This window comes from Acinonyx jubatus, chromosome C2 (assembly GCF_027475565.1).
Source record: "Acinonyx jubatus isolate Ajub_Pintada_27869175 chromosome C2, VMU_Ajub_asm_v1.0, whole genome shotgun sequence".
NCBI classification, from domain to species: Eukaryota; Metazoa; Chordata; class Mammalia; order Carnivora; family Felidae; genus Acinonyx; species Acinonyx jubatus.
Genome location: NC_069384.1, coordinates 58,594,985 through 58,620,151, shown reverse-complemented (window position 1 = coordinate 58,620,151; position 25,167 = coordinate 58,594,985). Strand labels below are relative to the sequence as shown.

Genomic DNA, 25,167 nt, shown 5'->3' with positions numbered 1-25,167 from the left:
TCCTGGAATTGAGTTGGAAAGGGGCCTTGTTAGGGGAAGCTGAGAACTGAGGCTGAAGGCCTTTCTGAATTAGACATATTCATTGTACTTATTTAAACAAAAATCGCCTCTATAAGAGGGAGGGAATCCACTTGCCAATAGGAATGCCAAATTGTTTGAGTGGGGTATCACCCAGATACGAATGCAAATTCTTGCAGGGAAGAGAGAGGATGGGAGACAGGGAAACAGATTATCAAGAGGCACAAGAACAGGGAACAGCCAGTGGATAGGCTGAGCTTTGCTTAGGGCATCAGAAAAAGAGTGGCACACCCATCCCTGCCCACAGCAAGAAACAAATAAACAAGCCAGTGTTTGGAGAAAATAATTAATACTTCAAAAAAAAAAAAAAGAAAGAAAAAAAGGAACATTTGTATTCAAATGTTCAAGTTCAAAAACCTATAGTACACAAATGTTCACAGCAGCACTATTCACAATTGCTAAAAGATGGAAACAAACCAAATATCCATCAACTGATGAACGGGTAAACAAAATGTGGTATATTCATATAGCAGGATATTAAACAGTCACGTAAAGAAATGCATGCATGCCGAATGAATGCATCAAAAGTGCTGATGCATGCTACAACTTTAACAAAACATGCTTGAAAACATGCAGAATTAAAGAAGCTAGACACAAAAGGCCACATATTATACTTTATTTACATGAAATATCCGGAAATGGCAAACCCATAGTGACAGGACGCAATTCAGTTATTGCCAGAGGTTGGGAGAGGGGAGAGCTGGTGTGACTTCTTAATGGGCATAGGGTTTCCATCTGGGGTGATGCAAAAGTTCTAGTTCTGGAACTAGAGAATGGTGACAATTGCACAATATTGTGAATATACTTAATGTCACGGAATTATGCACTTTAAAATGGGAAATTTAATGTTGTATGTGCTTTAAAATAAAAATGCAAAAAAAAAGAAGCACTAAAATAATCATCACTGTGCAAATCTGAAACAAAACAAAACAAAACAATTTGTTTTTCCATAAACTTGTTTTATAGTTAGGAACTGCTTTTGAGTCCCATTTGGAGGGGCATTACTATAATGTCTATTTTACTATGACTATGAAAGAGAAAGAGAATAAGAAGTTGGTTTTAAAAAATGCTTATTTCTTTATTTTGAGAGAGACAGAGAGAGAGAGAGCAGGGGAGGGGCAGAGAGAGAGAGAGAGAGCGGGAGGGAGGGAAGGAGGGAAGGAGGGAGGGAAAGAGAGAATCCCAAGTGGGTCTTGATCTCAAGAACTGCGAGATCATGACTTGAGCTGAAATGAAGACTCTGATGCTTAACCAACTGAGCCACTCAGGTAGCCAGAGAGAATAAGAAATTTTAATGAAGAAAGGAAAAAGGGTGATGAAAATAGAATAGGGTGTGTCAAAGAAAGCCAGTTACATACAGGGTAGGAAATAAAAGCACAGGGATGGCTGAAGAAAAGTGGCCAGGATGAAGTGGGGAGAAATAGGCTGATGATGTTTCACCTAAGAGAGAAAGAAACCACAGACATGAAAAGGGAGAAACAGAGAAGCAGGCAAATCTTTGAGTGGTGCCAGACAGCATGGAAGAGAAACTAAGATGAACAAAAAGAGATTCTTAAAACAACAGAAAAAGTGACATGAACTTCTATTCTTTATCTCACATCCCCTTTTATTTCCCATGAGCACTTAAAGCTGTGGAGTACCATAGATCTGGGGGCTAGAATCTGAAGGTAGGAGTTTTGGGGGTTAGATCCTTCCTGTCTATAGGGTGGACCTCCTTTAATGAAGGCCATTGTCCACCATTCCTGCCCCGTGGCCCCCATCCCAGACGTGACCAAGCGGAGACTGGATGAATCCCAGTCAGGGACGCAACAGAGAGAGTCATGCACTGAGAGGGCAATCAGGCAAGATCATTTCTAAAATCTTTCCTGGTTCTGTGCTCTTGTGTATGCATGATTCTAAGCCACGTGCAGGTGCCTAACAAAAGGAGGTTGGTCAGTGGGTCAGAGGATCAGTCCATGAATGTTTGCTACACACATGTGCTCTATTTAAAAAGGATTTGCTGGCAGGCGTCAGAAGGCCCTGCCTTCTGGAGAGCTGTTAGATGAAAAAAGGTTGAGACTGTGACTTTCTGACATTGTTTCCAGGTAGTTGGCATGTACAAATTTTTAAAAAAATATTTATTTTAATTTGAAAATAGACATGAAAAAGATAGAAATAAAAATCAGTCACAATGCCACCAACCACTTTGGTGGACATATTTATGCATGTTTAGCTCTACCTAGAACACACACACGACTACACTGAACATACTGTTTTGTGTATGTATCTCTCTTAGGTCATTAAATAACCTTTGACAATATTTTAATGACATGTGTGTGTTCAAGAACTTTCTGATAAAAACAAAACAGGGGGATGGGAGCAAGATGGTGATTTGAGGCAGGCAGTATGGGTTTATTCTGCAAAAGAAAGCACAGGGTTCCATCCTGTTTTGCAAAAACCATCAGTGGGAAGTAATTCTGATGAGGAGGAGAAGTATGTTGCACACAGGGATTATGCCTTCCAGCCTCAGTCCTGGAATGAATACAGCATGGACCTACAACCATCTGCAATGGACATGTAGCAAGAGCAAGAAATAAATCTTTATTTTGTAAGACACACACACACACACACACACACATGCAAACATACAAATGGCAAGACCGCCTACATTTCCTAAGGCTACAAGGAAGGGCACCTGTGAAAGAAATAAGCTTCTGGAATCTGGGCTCCTTTGTTGTGTATATCTGCTAATATATTTGAATCATATGTGGGGTGCAGAGTTTTCCCAAATGAGCCTATAAACTCTGCAGACAAAGCTTATTCTTTAAGTGTGTGGGGAATTAAGGGGATGCCTCACTTCCTACATAAGGAAGAAGCCTGGGAAGGCCTACTGTACCTTGCTTCGGGCAGAAGAAAATGGACATAGCAGGTGTCCAAGGCTCTGTTAAGCAGAGGGCTGGTCTATGGAGAAGTTAGGAGGAAGCATTCAGGGATGAGGAAGCAGAAACTGTGTTCTGAACACTGGAGTGCCGGCCACTTCCTTGTGCAAGATGCAACTCAAGTAGGAGGTCAAGGCAACCCCCATCCACAAGGCCGCACCTGTAGCTACCACCATCCAGATAGGAAGGCTTTGCCCAAGCAGCCTGAGATTTGCAGCCTTTATGTCTTTCCCCCTCTTTAGGCCCCACTGAGGCCCAGAAGTACACAATTGGTGGCTAAAGGGCACAACCATTTTCCTCAAAATTGGGGTTTGGGAGACACAATCTTTCACAGGTAATACAGCACTGGGCAATCATGATGGCAGAGTGCCATTCAGGCCGTCCGGAACTTGAGGAATATATGCTCTTTCAGTGGCATCTCACTGCACTCAAAATAAATTCCTAAATCTTTATCATGCTCTTCAAGGCCCTATGTAGCCTGCACCACGACGCTTCTTCCAGCCTGTGATCTACTCCTTGATGATGCCACACTCACTCCCTTGTTTCCAGCCCCCCCCCCCGCATATTCCTGCCTGTCCCTGGGCTCACTATGCCCTTTACCTTGGACACCTTTCCCTTGGAAAGGTGTCCCTTGGACACCTTTGTGTTTACATGGCCCCCTCCCTCACTTCATTCTAGTTCTGCTCAAATGTCACACCAGAACCACTGACGCATTCTGTGGCCACCCTACCCAGAATAGCATCCTCCCTCCGTTACTCATCTATTGGCAGTAGGGGTAAGTACTAACAGAGCCAGCAACAGAGACAGATAGGGATGGAGGGAGGGAACATAGAAATATAGAAATATGTATTTAAAAAATACATATAGATTTTATTTATCATCTGTCACCATCACTAGAATATGGGACAGGTACCATGAGAGCAGGGACTTTGTTATTTTCACTACTATATATCCCTGTCACCTAAATAGTATCGGGCACCCAGGGTGCAGGGAACAATGGTTGAATGAACGAATGGCCACTCTTTTCCTTTCATATTGATTACCCTTTGAGGTACCCTTTACCCTTGAGTCTACAACTTAGAGCCACTTCTTTTCAGACGCTTGATCTCTTCTGCACTTAAGTCTCAAGTCACTGCCATAATTTCAGATAAAAAATATCCTCAAACCACTTAAATCCCAATTCATGGAACAATGGAAGGAACTGTCTTTGGAATTCCTTTGGATATAGCTGCTTGCTTCTCCATTTGGGCTCAGCATTGTCCTCATCAATCCTGAGTCCCTGACTCAAATGAATCCTCTCTTGTCCCTACCCAAATTTAAGAGAGGTGGGACTCTCTTAAAACCAGTAAGGCTAGCCATGTCTCATCTGTGTGGTAACTTATGCCCCAAATGTTTGGGTTTTTTTGGGGGGGTTACATATTTTATTTATTTTTTATTTATTTTGAGAGAGAGACAGAGAGAGAGGGAAGGAGAGGGGCAGAGAGAGAGAGGGAGAGAGAGAATCCCAAGCAGGCTCCATGCTGTCAGTACTGAGCCCAAAGGTAGGGCTTGGTCTCACAAATCATGAGATTGTGACCTGAGCTGAAACCAAGAGTCAGACGCTTAACTGACTGAGCCACCCAGGTGTCCCTACATATTTTATTTGTAAGTAATTTCTCCATCCAGCGTGGATGTAGAATTCACAACCCAACATCAAGGGTTGCATGCTCCACCAACTGAGCCAGCCAGATGCCCCACCCCAAGTACTAAAGGACTTTATCACATATCCAACTGGTGACAGTTCAGAGCAGCAGATGAGCACCTCTAGGCCTGTACCCATCTTGGCTCTTACACAGAATTGTCACTAAGAGTATAATAAACCTACTCTACCCCTCAGCCCTCACTTCTAACTCTGCCCCAAGATTCTATGTCTATGACACAGATACAGTCTGTGACACTGACTTGAATTGATGTGGCCTCCTGGCACCCAAATCTCCTAGTTCTGATTTCTGTGGCTTCCCATCACTCTGCTCTTTTGGACCCAGGTAGCTCCATCATTCATGTTCCTCCAGCCCAAGTCCCGGGAGCACCTGATGGCCGAGGCTAATATCCTTAGAGTGGCCTACTGTGTATGACCCAATGGCAGCAGAGCTTCTGGCCACTACTCTCAGTTTAGAACCTTGTGCAGCAAGGGCATTGTTTCAGAATGCACTTAAAACAAGATCAAAGATAAATCTTAAAAGCCTGAGTGGTGCTCCCTGCAAGTAAGTCAAGATACTTTGGCTCATATGTGAAGTTTAGGTTCATATGTGGCCAGCCTCTCTGCTCTTCTGGTGCTGTAAAGACACTGAGAAAGGGGCTGTTGCTTCTAAAAATTTGGATGCTGCCATCTAGAGAACTGCCCTGCCTGGCTGGTGGAGGTTTTCCAATCCTGCAGGAGGGTGGCTTTTCCTACTTCAGGTGCCTGTCTGGGACTGTGGCCTCATCTGAAGGAAGGAGCTGGGGCCCTTAAGGCTGGGAGGCTGTGCCTGGGGAAGATGGGGGATGGAAGAGGCAGGATGGCCCAACTTGTTAATAGAGGCCTCATTACACACATGCCTGAGTTTGGCTCTCTCTCAAGTGCCGCTCAATCAAGAAGTGCACATACTGACTGACTCTGTTCCTTCTGCACTTTCAATGATACATTTTTTAAAGCTGTAATGAGGTTTGCTGTACTTCCCATGCCAGAATCTTCTTCTCTGAGGACAAAGAATAACATTAACATATGCAGACACCCAGCATATAGATGTCCGGCAAGATATGACACTGTGATATGCTGAGATGAAGAAATTCACATGTTTATGCACACATGTCACGAAAACATTTTAACACCCTCCTTTCACATACACTTAGCCTGCAGAGCTGTAGGCACGTTCACTCACCCACAGCAGATTAAGTAGGTGGGGTGGATGTCAGAGTCAGTCCAAGCCCTCATGCCTAGCAATACAACCAGAAGTAGAGAAAATATGAATTCCGGTTCTCACTCACTTCCTCCCACCAATGCTTTGATTCCTGATCACTAACTTGTACCAGTGACATAAGAAACAACTCACTGACATTCAAAATAATGTATGATTAAGAAGGTAATAAAAAAAACCTCCCCTGTTATCAGAAGGCCTTTCTAAATACGAAACAAGACCTAAAACCCAGAAATGAAAAGATTAACATGTTTGACTACATATAAACTAAACAACCTCCCAAGGTAAAAATACTTGATAAGTAGAATCAAAAGACACAAGACAATACTGGGGGAAAATGTGCATCTTTTATCACAGATGAATGTTTAATTTCTCTAACAAATAATTAACTTGGAAAATATCAATTAAAAAAACTACCAACCTAACAGAAGAAACAATAAAGGACTGGGGCACCTGGGTAGTTCAGTTGGTTAAGTGTCTGACTCTTGATCTCAGCTCAGGTCTTGATCTCAGGGTCATGAGTTCAAAGCCCCATATGGGCTCCATGCTGGGTGTGAAGCGTACATAAAAAATAAAAAAAAAAGTATATCAATAGATATTTAACAGAAAGGAATCGACAAATAGCTCTGAAATGTGTAAAAGATGAAAAATCTTATTCATAAGAGGAACTAATTAAAAATATACTGACAGGCCATTTTTCACTGATCAAATTGACAAAGTCCAAAAAGTTTGATAAACTGAGTTGGTGAGGGTTTAGAGAAATAGGCATGGCCATACACTGTAGGTGGGAGTGGGAAACAGTATCTTTTATGAAGAGGAATTCGGCAATACTCATCATAATCACAAGTGGTTCCACCATTTGGCTCCCTTCTATGAATTTATCTTAAAATACACTCTTCTTCTGTGAATGATTCATATACAATGCTATTTATCACACCACTATTTAAAATAATAAAGGTCAGACACAAATTGTCCATTAATAGAGGGTTAAATATGATACATTTTTGCAAAGGAACATTTTTCAGCTTTAAAAAGAATGAGAATGCTTTTTCATGTGCTGATATGAAAGATTTTTAAGACATATTAAGTGAAAAAAATAGAGGTACAAAAAAGTATGACCATCATTTTGCGGAGTGAAGCGGGGAAACAGGTGTGGGTATTTACTTGTGTATAAAATAGCTCTGCAAGGATACAGAAAAAGCTGGTAATGTTGGTTGCCCTGAGCAAAGGAGCTAGGTGGCAGATGTGAGGGAGATACTTCATGTATGTTATTTCAATCCTCCCAATTTTTTTTTTTACCGGGTTCATGTATTCTCTCTTCAACAAAAAATTTAAAGCAAGTTATTTTGTTTTTTGTAAGATATCAATTAATTCAATCATCACCTTCAAGAATTAAAATCCTTGATAAAAATCCTCTCGATAATTGCAGCAAATAACCTTTTAAAAATTCATTACTCTTAATGGATGATTGGATAAAGGAGAGAGAGATGGCATGTGAGGCAGTGGGAGAATAGATGCCATCCAGGAGACTCGCGAGGTGTGATGGGGAGTAGGGCAGGACGAGCGAACGAGGAGGCTGCAGAGGGAGAGAGAATCACAAAGCAAGGAGACAGAGACAGCATTTGCTGAAGCGGGGGCGGGGGGGTGGTGGTAAAATTTAGCTACTGTACTTTGTCCATTCACCTCGCAATGTGCTTCAGACCAAACTGCCCTTTGTTACTACTGCTCTTTGAGACGGAGTTTATTTTTCCATGGACTTCTTGGGGTTTCTCCTGTGTATAAGGAATTGACAAAGGTTTGAAAAATTTACTTAGGAAACATGGAGGTCCTCTGACCCCACCAGAGAAAATAAACAAGTGTAAAGTGGTACTTAAGGGAGGGTAAAATAGCTGTGACTTCATGATTTGGCAGATTCTATCAATAATATGAATGGTGGATATTCAGTGGGTATCAGATTTACCTATAACTGCACATGTATATACAGTATGAGAATAATTTAGAATTCCACACAATTTATCCCAGTACATTTTGCTTGTTAGTATCGATGACGTTGTTCCCATAATACTGTAAACAAACCTCCATTTTCGAAAACATTGACTACGCTCTAATGGTTTGCCTATGTATCATCACTCATGCACTAGTTTGTGAACTTTTTGAAGGAAGGGGGTTTCTCATCTTTGTACTCCCACACCTAGCACGTAATAAGTAATCACTGCTGAATTGAACTGAATTCATATTGCCATCAGTTAGGGGTTATGTTTGGCTGCAAGTAACAAAGACCCAACACACAGGAGCTTAAACAAGATATGACTCACATAATACAAAGCACACAGGTAGCAGGCCAGGGTTGCCTCAGTGTTTGCTGGGAATCACCAAGGATCTGGGAAGCTTGGGTACCTCTGCTTGCATGCCTGACGTTCAGTGATACTTCTCATGGAGAAGGTTGGTGGCCGAACGTGTGCACTAGTGTCTGGAAGGGAAGGGGAAGAGCAAAAGGCAAGAGGCCAGAGCGGTGCAATTGCCCCAAGCCCGACCCAACTGGTTCCTCTCCCATCTCATTGGCCAGAAGTGGATCACCAGGCCTCCCCTAGCTGCAGTGGCATCTGGGAAGCTGAGTGTTTTAACCTGAGAGCACCGCTGCATCCCATAATAAAATTAAGGTTCTCTTAGTAAGGAAGCAAGGGAAAGGAGTAGCTGTATCGGTCACAAGTGTGTAAAAGCCAAAGACGCAAACACATTTCCAACTCTGAAACTTCTCTCTCATTCCTGTATTTGTCCTGTCTGTAGAGTGGCCGTGGTGAACGTCCATTCTCTTGCAAATCCCACCTGGTTCAATTAGATGATAGACCACCAGAGACCACGCATTACCTTCCTCCTACCATCCTGCTCCTTCCGGGGTGATGTTCTTGGCATATTCTAAGACTCTAACTAAAATCACATAATTACCCGAGGTGCGGTACAGTCCCTGGATTCCACAGGCGGTCTTCAGGGTTGGGATATTCCCCAGGGGCAGAATTGGATGCAAATTCCTTCTCCCTCTTGCTCTGCTGCATTTCTAGCCTCTCCCTACAACCCAGAAGTCCTCTGTGGATTGTATCATAGGATTGTCTGTATCAGTGGATTTCTTACAAACATCTGGCGGCAGAGCCTCGCCTGTTCCAATCCTCTGAGTCCTCTCAGACCACAGGCGTTCTGCTGGATAGTCAAATGATCTTTCCCCTGAGTCTGAGGAGGAAATTTGTGCTGGTCTCCTGTACTTCTCTCCAAGCAGGGAAAGGTTGTTTGTTCCTCATAATTAATGGACAGAGAAACTGGGCCTAATTTATTTTCCTCATAGGAATGCAAGTGCGTTCTTTCTAGAGAAGAATGTGTGTCTTTGCCTCACCCAATCCGACTCACAATTTCCCGTAAGGAGCAGACACACTTAAGCCAAAGGTGAGGGCAAGGAACAGTTATCAAAAACTCTGAAAGAGAGACTAAACACATTTTTAAAAGAAATCATGTTTCTGCTTTGGTCATATAATCTTAAGTATTTTGTATGATCATGTAAAATTATTAAGAGGCATTTAAGAAAGGCATTTAATGGGAGCTATGCATTATTACAGACTGGATTTCTGTGGTATTTAAGAATTTTCTAGCTCTTCAGAGTCACTGGCCTTTAATTTATCTTGAACCAAGATTATTGAATTTTGCTTGCACATCCGAAGCTAAATAGAGAACGGCACATTTCAAATGCCTGCCTGCTGTATACAACACGCTAGGGACAGTGATAAATTGCAAAGGCTGCGGCTCTGAGACCCCATCAAACTGCATTTGCAAAATTCTTTGCAGATGAGTTTTATGAATTCTTTAGAATAGATCCGCAGAACCGACATTTTTCTCATTAATTCCCCACCAGTGATAGTCACGTGTCTATGTAGAGGTAAAGGGAGAGAATGGAATGGAGAAAGCATGGCTTTCAGATTTGGGCCTGTGTTTGGATTCCGGCTCTGCTGTTCATACTGGGGAAGTGATCCCTAGCAAGTCACATCAGCCCTCTTTGCCCAGTTTCTTCGTCTGTAATCTTGCCTTGCAAGATTGTTGTTACCGAATGCAAAGCTCTTGACTCATGACGGATGGTAGTTATAATCAATATACAAAGCATTTTGCAGTGTTTAACCTCCCTGAAACCAAGGTGGACATTGGCCTTAGCACTATCTCCCATGACATGAATCGTGTTGTCATTGACTTGGTGCGCACCTGACCTACCCCACATCCTCCCATTTACTCTTGCTAGAAAAATTTCTCCCAGCCAGACATCATCTCAGTGCAACTTCCATTGAGTGTCAGGATGGGGTTAGGCACCTGACTGCTTGCACAGCCCCCTGGGCTCACCTCTACTGACAGTGTTCTCAATGTTTGCCTGTTCCGGGAACTAGGTTTTGCTTTGTTTTGACAGTGCAAGGGTCATGGTAGCCACTCTTTTTTAAAACACTCAATTGAGGTATAATTTAAAAACTGTAAAATCAACTCATAATCAGTATACAATTCAATGGGTTTTCAGTAATTTTACAGAGTTGTGCGATTATCACCACAATCTAGTATTAGAACAATTCCATCACCCCAAAGAGATCCCTTGTGCCCATTTGTAGTCGCCCATTCCCCAACCCCAGGCAACCACTGTCTGTGTGGTTAGATTTGTCTTTGCTGGACATTTCATATAAATGGAATCATACAACGTGTATTTTTTTGCACCTCCCTTTCACTTAGCATGAAGCCTTTGAGGCATGTGTGCATTGCAGTTTGTTGCTTTTTCTTGAGGTATAGTATTCTAACACGTAGATACACAGAGACGGTGTTCTGTGCACTAGTTCAGTGCCTGCACATTACAGTGAAAGTTGAGAAAATGTTGCTTGAATTAAGTTCACACTGTGATAATATTACAGTCTGACAATATTACTGCACACAGTAACAACAGACAAGAACACGCAAATACCCGTGACGTGTTTTGGCAATGTCAAGTCCTTACCTGAGGAGACTCCTCAGTAGCTTCTTACCTTGCCACTTTATGTGGCTGTTTAAAATTCTGAAGTGAGAAACACCCCTCCCTTCACCCCCAGCTGTTTTGACCTTACTTTCATCTCCTTCATGTCAAAACTGAATGCTCATATTTGTCCCAACACAAGGAGGCACCTCATACATATTAAGTGATGATTTATTCACTCATTCAGTTCACTCAACAGTATTGAGCACCTACTGTTTGCCTGGCATCATTTTAGGTGCTTAAAATACTTGAGTGAACAAAAAAGACAAAAATCTCCACCTTCCTTCCTGATGACGAATGTATTCACATTTGGGAATCCACTATATCAGTGGTGTGTTAAGAATCTGGTCCACAAAAGCCTTAATATGTTTTTCAAAAATCATTAGACTTGAGGTCAAAAGACATGAATAAACTATCCACAAAGGAGGAAATATGGAATACACAGCACATAAACAGATCAGTCTCAATAAAAAATGGAAGAAATGAAAATATAAACAACTTCACTGAAGTTACTAGAAACATTATACAGTTTTTAAGTCATCAAAAAGGAAAAAAATTATTATATGCAAGGTAGATGGGTTAAGGAAAACAGAAATGCCCATCAACTGCTGGTGCCATTATGAACTTATTGGGTCTTTTAGAATCTGATTTAGAATCACTTTCAGAATTACTGATTTAGAGGGGCTCAGTCAATTAAGCATCTGACCCTTGATTTTGGCTCAGGTCATGATCTCACAGTTCGTCAGCTCAATCCCCTTGTCGGGCTTTGCACTATCAGCATGAAGCCTGCTTGGAATTCTTTCTCTCTCTCTCTCTCTCTCTCTCTCTCTCTCTCTGCTCCTACCCCATTCATGCTCTCTCTCTCTCTCTCAAAATAAACAAATCAATTTTAAAAAATTATTAAAAAATCACTGATCTAGAAATTACTTATTTTATGAATGTCCAAAGGAATTTATTAGGGAAAATATTATACCAGAGCTATTAATAAAAGGAAAAAGAGTGGACATACTCCAATATTCCACTATTTTAAAGTAAATGAGTAGATAAAAAAATAAATTTAGCATAATAAGATGGAGTGCTCTTACCCACTAAAAGAATTAGAAGACTATACACTTTGTGATATACAGAATGTATACATCAAACAGCATTAGTTAAAACAAAGAACGAAAAATATTATGGATGAACTGATTATAGCTATGTAAACTATCAGAAAAGAGCATAAAGTGATACATATATTTGTATTTGACCATTTTTTTGTGACATGTATAATGATTCTTTAAAATCAGTAGCCACTCCTCCACCCACACTACCCATCCACCAAAAAGTCTTGTTTCCTTGCAAAACACAGGACCCCTGTGTTTTGCACCTGCCTCTGCCTTTTCCAGTTCTTTGCGTCAGTAAAATGAAAGGGATACTATTCTTAGGTGCTGCACCCATGACTAGTCCATCAGTACAGATTCCCATGAGCTGTAGAGCAGCAGGGTTAGAAAGGATCTAGGGGCACCTGGGTGGCTGTCAGTTAAGCGTCTGACTTCAGCTCAGGTCATGATCTCACAGCTAATGGGTTTGAGCCCTGCTTGGGGCTCTGTGCTGACAGCTCAGAGCCTGGAGCCTGCTTCGAATTCTGTGTGTGTGTCTCTCTCTGCCCCTCCCTGGCTCACACTCTGTGTCTCTTTCTCTCTCAAAAGTAAATAAACATAGAAAGAAAGAAAGAAAGAAAGAAAGAAAGAAAGAAAGAAAGAAAGAAAGAAAGAAAGAAGAAAAAGGAAGGAAGGAAGGAAGGAAGGAAGGAAGGAAGGAAGGAAGGAAGGACGGACCTGGAAGTTAATTATCCATCCTCTCACTTTAGAGAGGCAAGAATTGACAGCCATAAAGGGGGAATGTTTTGCTCAAGTTCCCCCAGCTGTTTAGTGCAAGGATGGCATAAAATGTAAGTCTCAATCACTTTCACCAACTGACATAGTCTCCAGTATATAGTAGGAATTTAAGAATATTTGTTGAATGAAATAAGAGTTTCTTCTTCTTCTTCTTCTTCTTCTTCTTCTTCTTCTTCTTCTTCTTCTTCTTCTTCTCCTTCTCCTCCTCCTCCTCCTCCTCCTCCTCCCCCTCCTCCTCCTCTTCCTCCTTCTTCTTCTCCTTCTTCCTCCTCCTTTTTCTTCTTCTTTTTCCTCCTCCTCCTCCTCCTCCTCTTTCTTCTTCTTCTTCTTCTTCTTCTTCTTCTTCTTCTTCTTCTTCTCCTCCTCCTCCTCCTCCTCCTCCCCCTCCTCCTCCTCTTCCTCCTTCTTCTTCTTCTCCTTCTTCCTCCTCCTTCTTTTTCTTCTTCTTTTTCCTCCTCCTCCTCCTCCTCTTTCTTCTTCTTCTTCTTCTTCTTCTTCTTCTTCTTCTTCTTCTTCTTCAGTAGGCTCCACACACAATGTGGGGCTTGAACTCACAAACCTGAGATCTAGAGTTGCATGCTCTACCAACTGAGCCCACCAGGCTCCCCTTACTAGTTTCTTTTATAATAGAAAACTGACATGCCCACATCCCGGGGTGTTTCTTCTGGGTTCCCAGCTGAGAGTCAACATCTGAGTATGAAAAATTTGGACTCATAGAGCAGGACCAAAAAACAAAACAAAATGAAACAAAACAAGAAAACAAAACCAAAAACCAAACAAAAAAAAGAAAAAAGAAAAAGAAAGGAAACCTAAAGCAGTGTTCTGCGTTGGTGGAAGGCTGCTGTTCAACCTAAAATACTTGGAACAGCCCTAATTTTCATGGGTGTGCCTGCTGTTTTGCAGATCTAGGTCCTGGACCAATTTAAAGCTCTGAGTTTATTTTGGTTTATTTTAGGCAGCCCGCTGTGGCATCTTCCTGTTGTGGTTGATGACATTGTGTGGTTGGGTAAATGCTTGGACTACAATTTTTTTTTAAATGTTTATTTATTTTTGAGACAGAGAGAGAGCATGAACGGGGGAGGGGCAGAGAGAGAGGGAGACACAGAATCGGAAGCAGGCTCCAGGCTCTGAGCCATCAGCACAGAGCCCAACGTGGCACTCGAACTCACGGACCGTGAGATGGTGACCTGAGCTGAAGTCGGACGCTTAACCGACTGAGCCACCCAGGTGCCTCTACTTGGACTCCAATTTGAACTAGAGCACAATGCTCATTATTTTATTTCAAAAGGAAGCAGAGCTAGTATAGGAAGTCTATAGAGAGTTCTGGAGAAAGGTGGTATCTCTCACTGCAGAACTGGGGCAATACAGAAAAAACTAAGATGGCAAAGAGTATCTGGCCGCTTGTGTTTACTTTGGAGGCAGTCCAGGCAAGGGGGAAAGATCTCTGTTCTAAGAGGTGATCATGGGCAAGCCACTCTGGCCTCAGTTTCTCCAAGGGTAAATGACAATTCTGATTAAGAGGTTCAGAGAGGGTAACAAAGAAAGGATTTTGAAACATAAAGTGTATACAAACTAGCAGTCATGATGATGGTGGTTGAGATTGAATTCAGCATGAGCAAGAATTTAAAAACAAAAGCAGTTGGCGTGATGTAATTTCTTTTGAAATGACAGCAAGTAGGAGTGAGTGATCAGAGGAGGCCATGCTCCTAGGGAATGATGGAGGTGACTACATGGCAGGTTTTATATGACAGAGAGAGTGAGAAACATTTGGGACCAATTTCCTCTTGTCCCCTCATCTCCCTTCCAGCCACCACTAACACCAAACAGTTGTGGACACTGACCAAGGTTTATCCGCCCTCTTTCAGCACCCTTTCCTTGTCAGCACACTTCTTATCTGGGACCCCGGCAAACAGCTGAGGCTGAACAGAAAGGATAACAGATTCCAGAACTTGAGTGTGGACCTGAGTTATCCCACATGTTAGCTGTGTGACCTGGAGAAGGTTTTCTCGTGCTCTCGTTCCCACTCTCATCTGTAATATAGGAAGGACACCTGTTCAACCTACATATAGGGTGTGCCCAGATGAAATAACATTCTCGAAAACTGCAAATTTGCACAAACTGCAAATTCCTTAGTCTCTTTTTGCCTCAGTTTCCACATTTGTAAAATAGTTGCCATGTCTCACCAGGCTGCTGTGGCTCTCTGTGAGGGCCCTCTGCATGTAAATCTTATATTACAGCTTACCCCAGATTTATAGACTCCTGTTTCTCTACCACATACTGGAATATCTATTTCCAATCTGACATATTTCTATGTCTGTGTCCAAGTTCACCCTCAGAGAGCCTGCAGTTTACTTGGGAAGCTAAGACCCTCCCATGGTTGACCTGACCACCCTCTCTTTTTACAGGAGCCTGCCACTATGGGAAGCTGGGACCCACATTTGACACAAGAGGACACTCCGGCCACGCTGAGGAGAGGGAGACCCGGGATGAAATAGCTGGAAGAAACCGTGCCACTCAAAGTCCCATGGACACCATGTGACAGGAGGGGCTGTGTCCATCGGGCCACTGCCTTGTCTCACAAACAGCCCCTTCCATTCACGTCCACATGTGTCTGTTTTCTGCCTCTTGAGTGGGTCCGAAACTGGAAAACATCTGCACTAGTTTCATCTGGGTGTGATTTATAAGGACTCCCCATGGTCCCCTCTCTCCCTTCTCCTCCTCCTCACCTCTGGTGCTTGGGGGTTTCGTGGTTTTTTGTTTTGTTTTGTTTTGTTTTAAACAGGCTAGTGTTTCTTGAGACTGGGTCACCTTGATTTATTATGCCCTGGACTCATTAACAAAAGACTCTGGGACAGGTCATTTATTTTCTGAGTGGTGATTTCCTGTCCTACCCCAGCCCTGCTCAGCAGGGGCCTGGTGGAGCACAGACTTATATTAGCTGCACTGTCACCATGGGAGAACGGAATCAAGCAAGGAAGGTACAGAGGGCAGAAAACGTCTCTTTCCTTAAGAGCTTTCTCCTTACTTTAATGATTTTCTTCAGAGTCCCTTTTGGTAGTTCTTTCTCTCCTCCCTCAGCAAATGAGACAAGTTTAACAAATAAGTTGTGGGGTTGCTTCTTAAAGGAACAGACACGGATCTGTTTTCTCTATTTCACATTTGAATAGCCTAACATTTATATGTGTATTTATGGGGGGTTATTAGTGGACACCCAAGCTGAGCATGAAGTAGGCGAACTCAACGTTATGTGCACTACGGTCAACTATTTTGTCAGGTCCTTATTAAAATAATACACTCATGTTTGGGCACTAAAACCTGAGATGCTAATAATTTAGAGGGAGGTCACAAGGCAAAAGTGAAATTATTCAAGATTTTCAGATAGGCTCTCTGGAGGAAGATTAAAGAAATTGGCATGGTTTAGCCTGAGGTTCAAAGGCTGAAGAATGATTTATTAACTGTTTTCAGGTCTCTGGGAGGTAGTTTTATGTAGGAATGATGGTGACTAACTGTTTTCTGACTGCACTAAAGATAGAATCAGAGGAAGTAGAATTAAATTGTAGCAAAATTACAGAATAGTCATAAGGTGAGTAGCTATGGCTAAAGTCTATTGAGAGAAAGATGAGATATATCTGTAAAGTTGTAACGCTGTTACCCCATTTTAAAGAATAACAAACAGAGGCTCAGAGAGGTTAAGTAATTGCTGAAGGTCACAAAGTGAGGCAGTGACAGAACTGGGTCTAACTAATTCCACAGTGTATAGAGTGTATAAATAGGTCAAAGAAATAGCAAATATATGTATATTTTTTAAATAAAAATAAATAAAAAAATAAAATCATATTATAAAGTTCCCAATAGTCTAGATTGATTTATGTTCAGAGAACAGGGGATTCAATTCTGTGGACTTAAGACCTTGGGATTCTGTGCTCCACTTGGTTCTGAGCTGGGAAGGCAGTCTTCTTCCCTCACCTTCAGCCTAAGAGACAGGCAGAGTGGGCAGACCCAGCACCAGCACCCTCTGAAGCAGTCTGAAGACTGGGCTCTGGGCTGGTCATTTTTGTCACTTGTCATGGGCCATACTCCCAGGCAAAGGCTTTGGTCTCAGGAAGGCTATGGAGTTGGTGGGTGTGGATGGTTGAGGCTCAAGAAAGGCACCCCTCCTGCCCACTGTGCATGTCTCCTCGAAGTCCCTCCCACCATGGAAAGGCCAGTTAAGGAGTGTCTGGAGTGTGTTTCACTGTGAGGATTGGGATTGATCCAGAACCACCAAAGTGGCTGGACTCCTCAGAAGCATGCAGAAGTGGGAGAAGCAAAGCCCGGCTGGATTATTGCCCTGCACATGGGTCAGTTTGGAAATGGCCACGAAGGAGGAGCAAGGCTGTAAGAAAGATTTCGTGGGTGGGAAGGAGAGCGAACATCTACTGCACACTTACTCTGCCAGCCACTGGTGAAGGGTGACGGACTACGTGAGGTCGTTTGATCTCTGCAACAACACTGTGACGTCAGTACTCTTACTATCGTCATTTACAGAAGGGGAACCAGCACAGAGAAGTAAAACACTGGTCGACGCTCCACAGCGAGGAGGAGTTAGAACTCAAATCCAGACCTAAAAGACCGTCTGACCCCGGAGGCTGCATTCTTAACTGCCATGACTCGGATGAGGTACTTGCAGGAACTTCTGCTCTTGGGTCACTGACTCAACAATGACATAGCTTCGTGCTGCCTGGTTTATCAAAAGTACTAACAATTGTAAACATTGTTCTAATTGAGGGATTTTACATCCATTCTTTCTCTGCTTCTTTACCTTAAGGAGAAAACATTCATCGAGAAGCAAACATTTTACACTCTCCAACCCAGACCTCAGATATTTAAGGGTTAATTCTTCTCTAATTGCTCAGTTAATCACTTGGAAGGTGTAGGAGGCAGTAGAGGAGGAGGGCAGGATTTTCCACAGGGGACCATACTGGAAGGGGCAAGAGGAGAGAACCAGTACCTGCTGAGTGCAGACTTGAGCTAAATGTTTTCCCATTAGTTACTTACTTCATTTCACCCTCCTAGCAGTCCTTTGAGGTAGGTGTTATCAGCACGACTTTACAAATGAGAAAGGTTATGTAACTTGCCTGAAGTCACGTTGCCTGTGCACAGAGGCTGGCATCTTAACCCCAGAATGCTGCTCTCCAGGGCTGTACCCAAGACACCATATAGCAGCCAGTGATAAGCACAAGGTAACCTTGACAGAGGGCTCAAGGGGCTCAGCCAGGAGCGCAATTGAGAGCACAGAGATGGGGTGACCCTGGCAGCATCTTCTAGTTCAGGCTAAGCCCAACCCTTCTGCTCTTCTGGGAGGATTCCCACCTTCGGTGTGTGGAGCAGCAAACTAGACAAACAAGAAGCCATCATTTCTGGGTTCTGCTCTGCCAGAGGCCTGGGGCATGACAAGATGGTTAATGCAAAGCTTGGCATGCCTTCCCTACTTAATTTAGGCCTCCTCCCAGGAGGGAGCCCAGAAGCGGGGAATATGAGAAGGGGAAAGGAAAAATTATTAGAGATAAGTGAAAAAAAGAGAATATTTATAGGGCTTGGAACATCTAATGGAAACCAGCTGCTAGATTGAGGGTGGGGGTCTCTAATCTTGCCTGCAAGGGATTATTAGGCCTTTTCTTACACATACCTGTGTGTGGAGAGATGTCTGGGCAGAGAGAAGGGAGGGTAGGTTGGGAGGGAGATTGGGAGCATGAGCGCCAGTCTGGAGGCTTGGGGGAGGACTGTGCACTCAGTACATTGGACAGGAGCGAGCTGATATCCTCTCCTGGCCTCGCTCCACCCCCACCCCCTTCCTTCAATTTAAACTGGAACTGATTCAAACCTGCTGCTCTTGGAAAGAGGCCATCAGTACAGGCTCCAACAGAAAGATGATACACCAGGGGATATGAGTGTGAGAGAGTAGGGCAATCAGAAAGAATGAGAAAATGAGACAAGGGAATGGAAAAGGTGAATAAACAGGCGACGATGAAGGAGGGAGAGAGATGGAAAGATTAAAATGCTGGCCCACATGGGGAGCCCAGAGAGAAGGGTGTGACTGTAAGTTTGGAGCTGGAGCAAATTCAGAGCTGATCCTTGTGGGCCCCGTTTTCTTTCCCATAGATCTGGAGGGTTCCAATAAAGATGTATGTGTCTGTTTGAAATTTTCCAGGTCCCTCTCCCATAAATCTGTGTTTCTTCTTAACCAAGGTCTTCTGGACCAAAAGTGTCATCCAAGAATTGTGTGAAGCACACTTAAAGATAGGAGGATGTATCATCAATGCGAAAAAGTATGATAATCAAGGCCCAGACTCTGGGGCACACATTGTGAGAGACAGCAGTCAACAACAAGGCACTTTCCAGAAGGCAATTTGTCCTGAAGCTAAAGCCTTAAGCCTCGGACTCTACCTTTTATTTCTAGCTCTCACTTAGGTTCTTACGTGAGAATATGTCCAGGAGTCGAGCCCTAGTATATATTTTTTAAGTTTATTTTGAAAGAAAGAGTAAGAGAGAGCACGAGTGAGGGAGGGGGGCAGAGGATCTGAAGTGGGCTCTGTGCTGACAGCAGAGAGCCTGATGCAGGACTTGAATTCATGAACCATGAGATCATGATCTGAGCCAAAGTCAGAGGCTTAACCGGCTGAGCCACCCAGGTACCCTGAGCCCCAGTATATTTAATTGACATGAATTCAATGATATGTGTCAGGAAAAGGGGAAAGGGGAAAGAAAGAAAGAAAGAAAGAAAGAAAGAAAGAAAGAAAGAAAGAAAGAAAGAAAGAAAGAAAGAAAGAAAGAAAGAACGAACAGAGAGCCATTTAACTAGTGAGGATAATCTGTCCATCTTTCAACTAAATGAGCAGTATTAGATGAGCTGAGGTGAGAGATGTGAATCTATTCTTCCCTTGGTCCCTTTTGGTCTTGGTCCCAGACAGATCTCATGATATAAGCTGAATTGCATGTAAAGAAACAGGAGTTTATATGAAATGATCCTTTAAATAAAAGTCTAGTACTTTATCTGTTAACCAACTGAAGGAAAATACCCAACACACTATGTTGTTTGTTGAAAGATGGTGTAAGAGTGAAAGATGGTGAAACAGGCAATTTAAGGGCTTTCAAAAGTCATTTTAATTGGACTATTTTTAATTTTAAAATGCAGCCTTGAGACTTCATTGTCTGTTGAGGTTGGTGTGTGTGTGAAAATGTTGAGTATTTGGACTTATGGTTCATGAATTGACTGCTCTCTCCTGAGTATCCAGGAAGTCCACAGGCATATAATAAGTTCAGAAAGGTTCATAGACCCTTAAACTCCAGCAGAACCACAAGAGGGTGTGAGTATGACTGATGTGGTAGAAATTCCCTCCTTCAACTGTGTCCTTCCCTCTTGTTTTATTGTATTCACTCATTCCTCTCAATTTAAAACAAGTGGTTGCCTCACTATTCTCCGGAACCATCTTATATGTTATAGTGGGTCCTGTGCACCATAAGCAACATCTCACTGACAAAGACAAGTCTCTCATCCCCTAATTATCTCAAGGCCGTTTACTCTTAAGCTTTTCTATCTCATTCAAATATTGACCTTCTTCATTAACTCAGAAACAAGTCTCTGTGTCAGAAGGATTAGAGAGAAAGTCAGTTCAAAGATCATGCTAACAAAAATGTCAACTGTCTTTTAGGAAATCATTATTACTACTGCTTCAAGAACTTCAGGGGAAAAAAACAGACCCTCTGCCACCCCCCCCCCAAAAAAAAAGGCAAGGATGTTGTCCCCTTTGGGAAGAAACTCTTGATCAAATTGTCAGATGGGTTCTGTCACAGATATTCTCATCAGACTGACAGGTTACAGCTCTGTGGCAGCCTCATCTTGCCCCTGGAAACATCCCTCTTTTAAGGGAATGAAGACTTTTCCTTGTGCATCAGCAGTCCACATGCTCCTGTGACTTGTGAAAACTTCTATCCCATTAACTCAACCAGAAATCCCAAGACACTGGGCAGAGAAGGGATTTCAAGACATTTAAATTTCCCTACTTTGGCTTCTAGGTCAGACTACTGCTGGGTCCGCAGTCCTCAAGACCCATCAGGAAAGCAACTATTAAACTTTCAAAGTAATGCCAGAGAAAAGATGCTTCAGCACATTACAGTTTCATGCCCTGGACTCTGCTGCTGGTTTGGCACTTTTTTGATCCATGAGGTTCCACATTTCCAGGCCATTCTTTAGATTATGTATTCTTGTTTGTTTGTCTGTTTGTTTGTTTTAGATTATATATTCTTTTCAATTTTTATTTCTTTCTCTATGGATCCACTGCCTTAAAGCAAAACCAAAAACAATGAGCCATCTCTATTTTGTTCTGATGAATTATAAAAGACAGTCGCCCAGCACTCCTACCATCCTACAACCAGTACTCTGCTCTCTTTCTACTGTTGTCTTCTCATTTGCATGTATTTTACAAAGAATGCTAGATGTGGGTCAATCACTATGATTGTGTTGATCAGTGAGTGTTAGTAGGAAAGTATAATACATATTTTTCAATGGCAAGAACATTATGGGGGGCACTGGCATTTGAACTTCTTATTCTTATCACATGAATTGGTCTCAACGGAAAAATGAATCTATTTAAATGGTCTAGCACACCCAAATGTCATTTTGAATAATAGGTGTCACTACTCCATAACTAGAAAACATAAGTGTCTCACATCTATGTGAAATGTATAGGACCATGGTTTTTCATGGCCTACATTTAGGTCCTGTAGAAAATGGATTGCCTTTAAGGCCAACAAGTACCTCTAACTGTGACAACTCATACCATGGGAAACTCCAGGGGTACTTTGATCTTCGTATGTGACAATAAAAAAAAATTAAGTTTATTTATTTTAAGAGTGACTGGGGGAGGGAGTGGAGACTGAGACACACACATACACACACACACACACACACACACACACAGAGAGAGAGAGAGAGAGAGAGAGAGAGAGAGAGAGAGAGAGAGAGAATGAACCCCAGGTGATTCTCAATGCAGGGCTCATATCATGAACCATGAGATCATGACCGGAGCCAAAACCAAGAGTTCTATGTTTAATTGACTGAGCCATCCAGGCACCCTGGTATGAGGTGACTTTAAAAAAAAAGAATTCACTGCCACTTCTACTGGGTAAGTGACCAGCCATAGCAATGGGAGAAAACATTAGCAGTGGCAGATTTGGGGGTAAGAAATGAATATAGTTTTGGTCCAGTAATTGAACAGCTCTAAGTTTATTTAACTATACTTTTATCTAGACAAATTTTCTCCATTGAGTTTAACAATTTCATAGAGGTTTTTCCAGATTCTTTGCAGATTAATCTTTTACAAGCATCCCCTAATCTACCAGCCTCAAACATGGAATGCTCACTCCTGTCTAGAGACTCCCAAACAATCATGAGTGGAGCTGAGATGGTGCATGGAAGCCAGAGGTTTGTGGGAACTGTTGCACTGAACGTTCAGTTTCCTTACGTTCAGATTCATCCAGTCTGACTCTTCCTCACTTTGGTTCCTAACATGCTCTCACATTCTCTTCTCCCTGGGTAGTCTCTTCATCTTGAAATTCTCTCACCTTCTCTTTGTGTAACTGAGATCTGTTCATTCTTTAAGACTCAAGTTCATTTCCTCTTCCTCTGTGAAGGCTTCCTTGACTATGAAGTTCACCATAATTTCCCCTCCAATAGCTTGTAGTACCTATCCTGTCTTCCTCCTTAGGTTTCCATACATAACTTTTGTTAGGTTTCTCTACTGTCCAGTACTTAAAAAAATTTTTTTTAATGTTTATTTTTGAGAGAAAGAGAGAGACAGAGAGACAGAGTGTGAGTAGAGGAGGGGTAAGTGAGAGCTAGGGTGACACAGAATCTGAAGCAGGCTCCAGGCTCTGAGCTGTCAGCACAGAGCCCAAGGTGGGGCTCAAACACATGAACTGCGAGATCATGACCTGAGCCAAAGTTGGATACTCAACTGACTGAGCCGCCCAGGTGCCCTTGTCCAGTACTTTTTTTTTATTAGGTTTCTGGGTGTTTGAGAGCCACTGAGCTAGGATTCCTCGTGGATGGGTTCCAGAACTACCCTGACAGGGTAAAACTGTGGAGTAATGGTGTTAGACATGGAAGAGATAAATTGTAGGGCAGGGAAGGAGAGGACTAACAATGCAAATGGACAGCTGATATGCTCTTCTTTGGGGCAAGATATTTAGCACAGATAGCATCCTTCTTTCCCTTCTTCCTTCTTTCTCCCAGAGGGAGGAATAAGGATACCCAGACTTGAATTCAAGGAGACAAGACTGGCCTAGATAAGGAAGACTGGACTGATCTACAGTAAGGTGTTTGCCGTTTATAAACAAGTTCTGACATCCCAACTTGGGTGTTGGCAAACAATGTCATCAGCCTAGAGAAAATTCTCAGAGATACACCAAGGCCCCAGGCTAAACTGCAAAGTAGGCAAAACTCTTCCCTACCCCTCCTTCACACCCACAGTTCCCCAACACCCTGGCTACCCTCCGCCCTCATACTGCTTTCTTTGGGCCTTCCATTTCTGGTCTCTAATGGCCCTGATCATCATAAGGAACCTATATGATAAAGTTAGCCTTTCCTCCTTCTCAACAGGTACTGATCTCTTAAAACCAGATGTGGCTAATCAATTAGCTTTATCTTTCCCAGGGGTATTCTGGACTAAACTGGTGTAATTTGGTAAGGTAGCTATTGAGGGGCTTATGGCTTTGTCTGTCTCTATCAGCTGCCCTCCCCTTCCCCAAACTAGACTTTGAATAAACTACCTTGATCATGGATTCTCTGACTTAACATATGGCTTCCTTTCTCCTGGACCTCCTCTGTCCCTTTCTCTTGCAATGGGCCAAAGAATCACTCTTGTGGGGAAGACTAAGAGTTGGCACAGAGACTACTGGGAAACACAGGTCATCCCAAAACAAAGTATCTCCTGAATGTCTTATTAATGCAAATTTCTTAAGGATTATCTTTCAGAGGTTCCTGGAATCTTTGAAAGGGACCTTCACTCTCTAATCTTATACCCAGCACAGGATAGCCTTCTACAATGTCTACAGTTGGCAGCAGCCAGCTTTAGATTAAATACTTCGTCTGACAGGAAGTTTAGTTTTTTCTAAGGCACTGTCCCATTGCCCAATTATACTTGTTGGAAAGCTCTTTTTATATAAAGCATAAATTTCCAGTTTCACCTTTTAAGGGATGTGGAATACAGCTCCTCTTCCCCATGCCAACTCTTCAAATTACTGAAAGGAATTTGTGGTTCTTACTACCTCCTTCCCTCCTTCTCTATTCACCCCCCCCCCCACACACACACACACACATGCACACACACGCACCTCTTACTCTAGACTGGACATTTACATTCCCTAATGCTCCCCATATGATATGGTTTCAAGACCCTACTATGCTTGATTCCCTTTTCTTCTCTGGACATTTGACTTTGTTGATATCTCTTTTAAAGTTGCTCCTCAGAAGTTGCTCCACTTCACAAATGGTTTGGAGTTGAGATTCTTACTTCCTATGATCTTCATTTGACTGAAGTATTTATTAAGCACTAATATGTGTCAGGCCCATATATTAACAAGGAGCCTGTCCTCAAGGAATTTTTCACGCACTGGGTAACAGTAGTTCAAACTTAGACTGTTAGCCATTAACAACCCAGATCTTCATCTTTCTCTGAATGACTTATTTCACTTAGTATAATAGTCTCTGGCTCCATCCACATCATTGCAAATGGCAAGATTTCATTCTCGCACCCTCTTCATTCTCATTGTGTTCTCACATGGTGAAGAGAGAAAGAGAAAAAGAGAGAGTGAGAGAGAGAACACAAGAGTTCTCTGGTATTTTTTTTCTTATGTTTTTTTTAAAGTTTATTTATTAATTTTTGAGAGAGAGAGAGAGAGAGAATGAGCATGGGAAGGGCAGATAGAGAAGGAGAGAGATTTAAGGATCCATGCTCTCAGAGCAGAGCCTGATGTGGGGCTCAAACTCACAAACTGTGAGACCATCTGGTATTTCTTCTTACAAGGATATTAATCCTGTTGAATCAGGGCTCCCAACATTTCTGACTTCAGTTAACCTGAATTACTTTGTTAGAGGCCCCATGTCCCAATACAGCCACATTGGGGGTTAGGGATTCGGATTCAACATATGAATTTTTAGAGGATAAAAATATTCAGTCCACAACAGGCATGCAAAATGGAAAGAAGGAGATAAAATTATCATTATTGAGTCATGATATTATTGTGTATCCCCCAAACCTAAGTGACTCTATCACAAATAATATGAGAATTCAGTA

At 42.4% G+C, this 25,167-nt stretch overlaps 1 protein-coding gene and 1 long non-coding RNA gene across 2 annotated transcripts in view; one reads left to right on the top strand and one right to left on the bottom strand.

The window, feature by feature from the left end:
• Window positions 1–3,645: 3,645 nt before the first annotated feature.
• GTPBP8 (GTP binding protein 8 (putative)) overlaps window positions 3,646–25,167 on the bottom strand; it is a 150,104-nt gene continuing 128,582 nt past the window's right edge. The window contains exon 8 of the transcript XR_008297663.1: window positions 3,646–8,402. The gene's annotated coding sequence lies outside the window, so the exon portion shown is untranslated. The remainder of the gene's footprint in view (window positions 8,403–25,167) is intronic.
• The window catches only part of LOC113599796 (uncharacterized), a 28,360-nt gene continuing 6,839 nt past the window's right edge, over window positions 3,647–25,167 (top strand). Inside the window, exons 1-2 of the long non-coding RNA XR_003420688.2 lie at window positions 3,647–3,771; window positions 15,238–17,491. This is a non-coding gene — a long non-coding RNA (uncharacterized LOC113599796). The remainder of the gene's footprint in view (window positions 3,772–15,237; window positions 17,492–25,167) is intronic.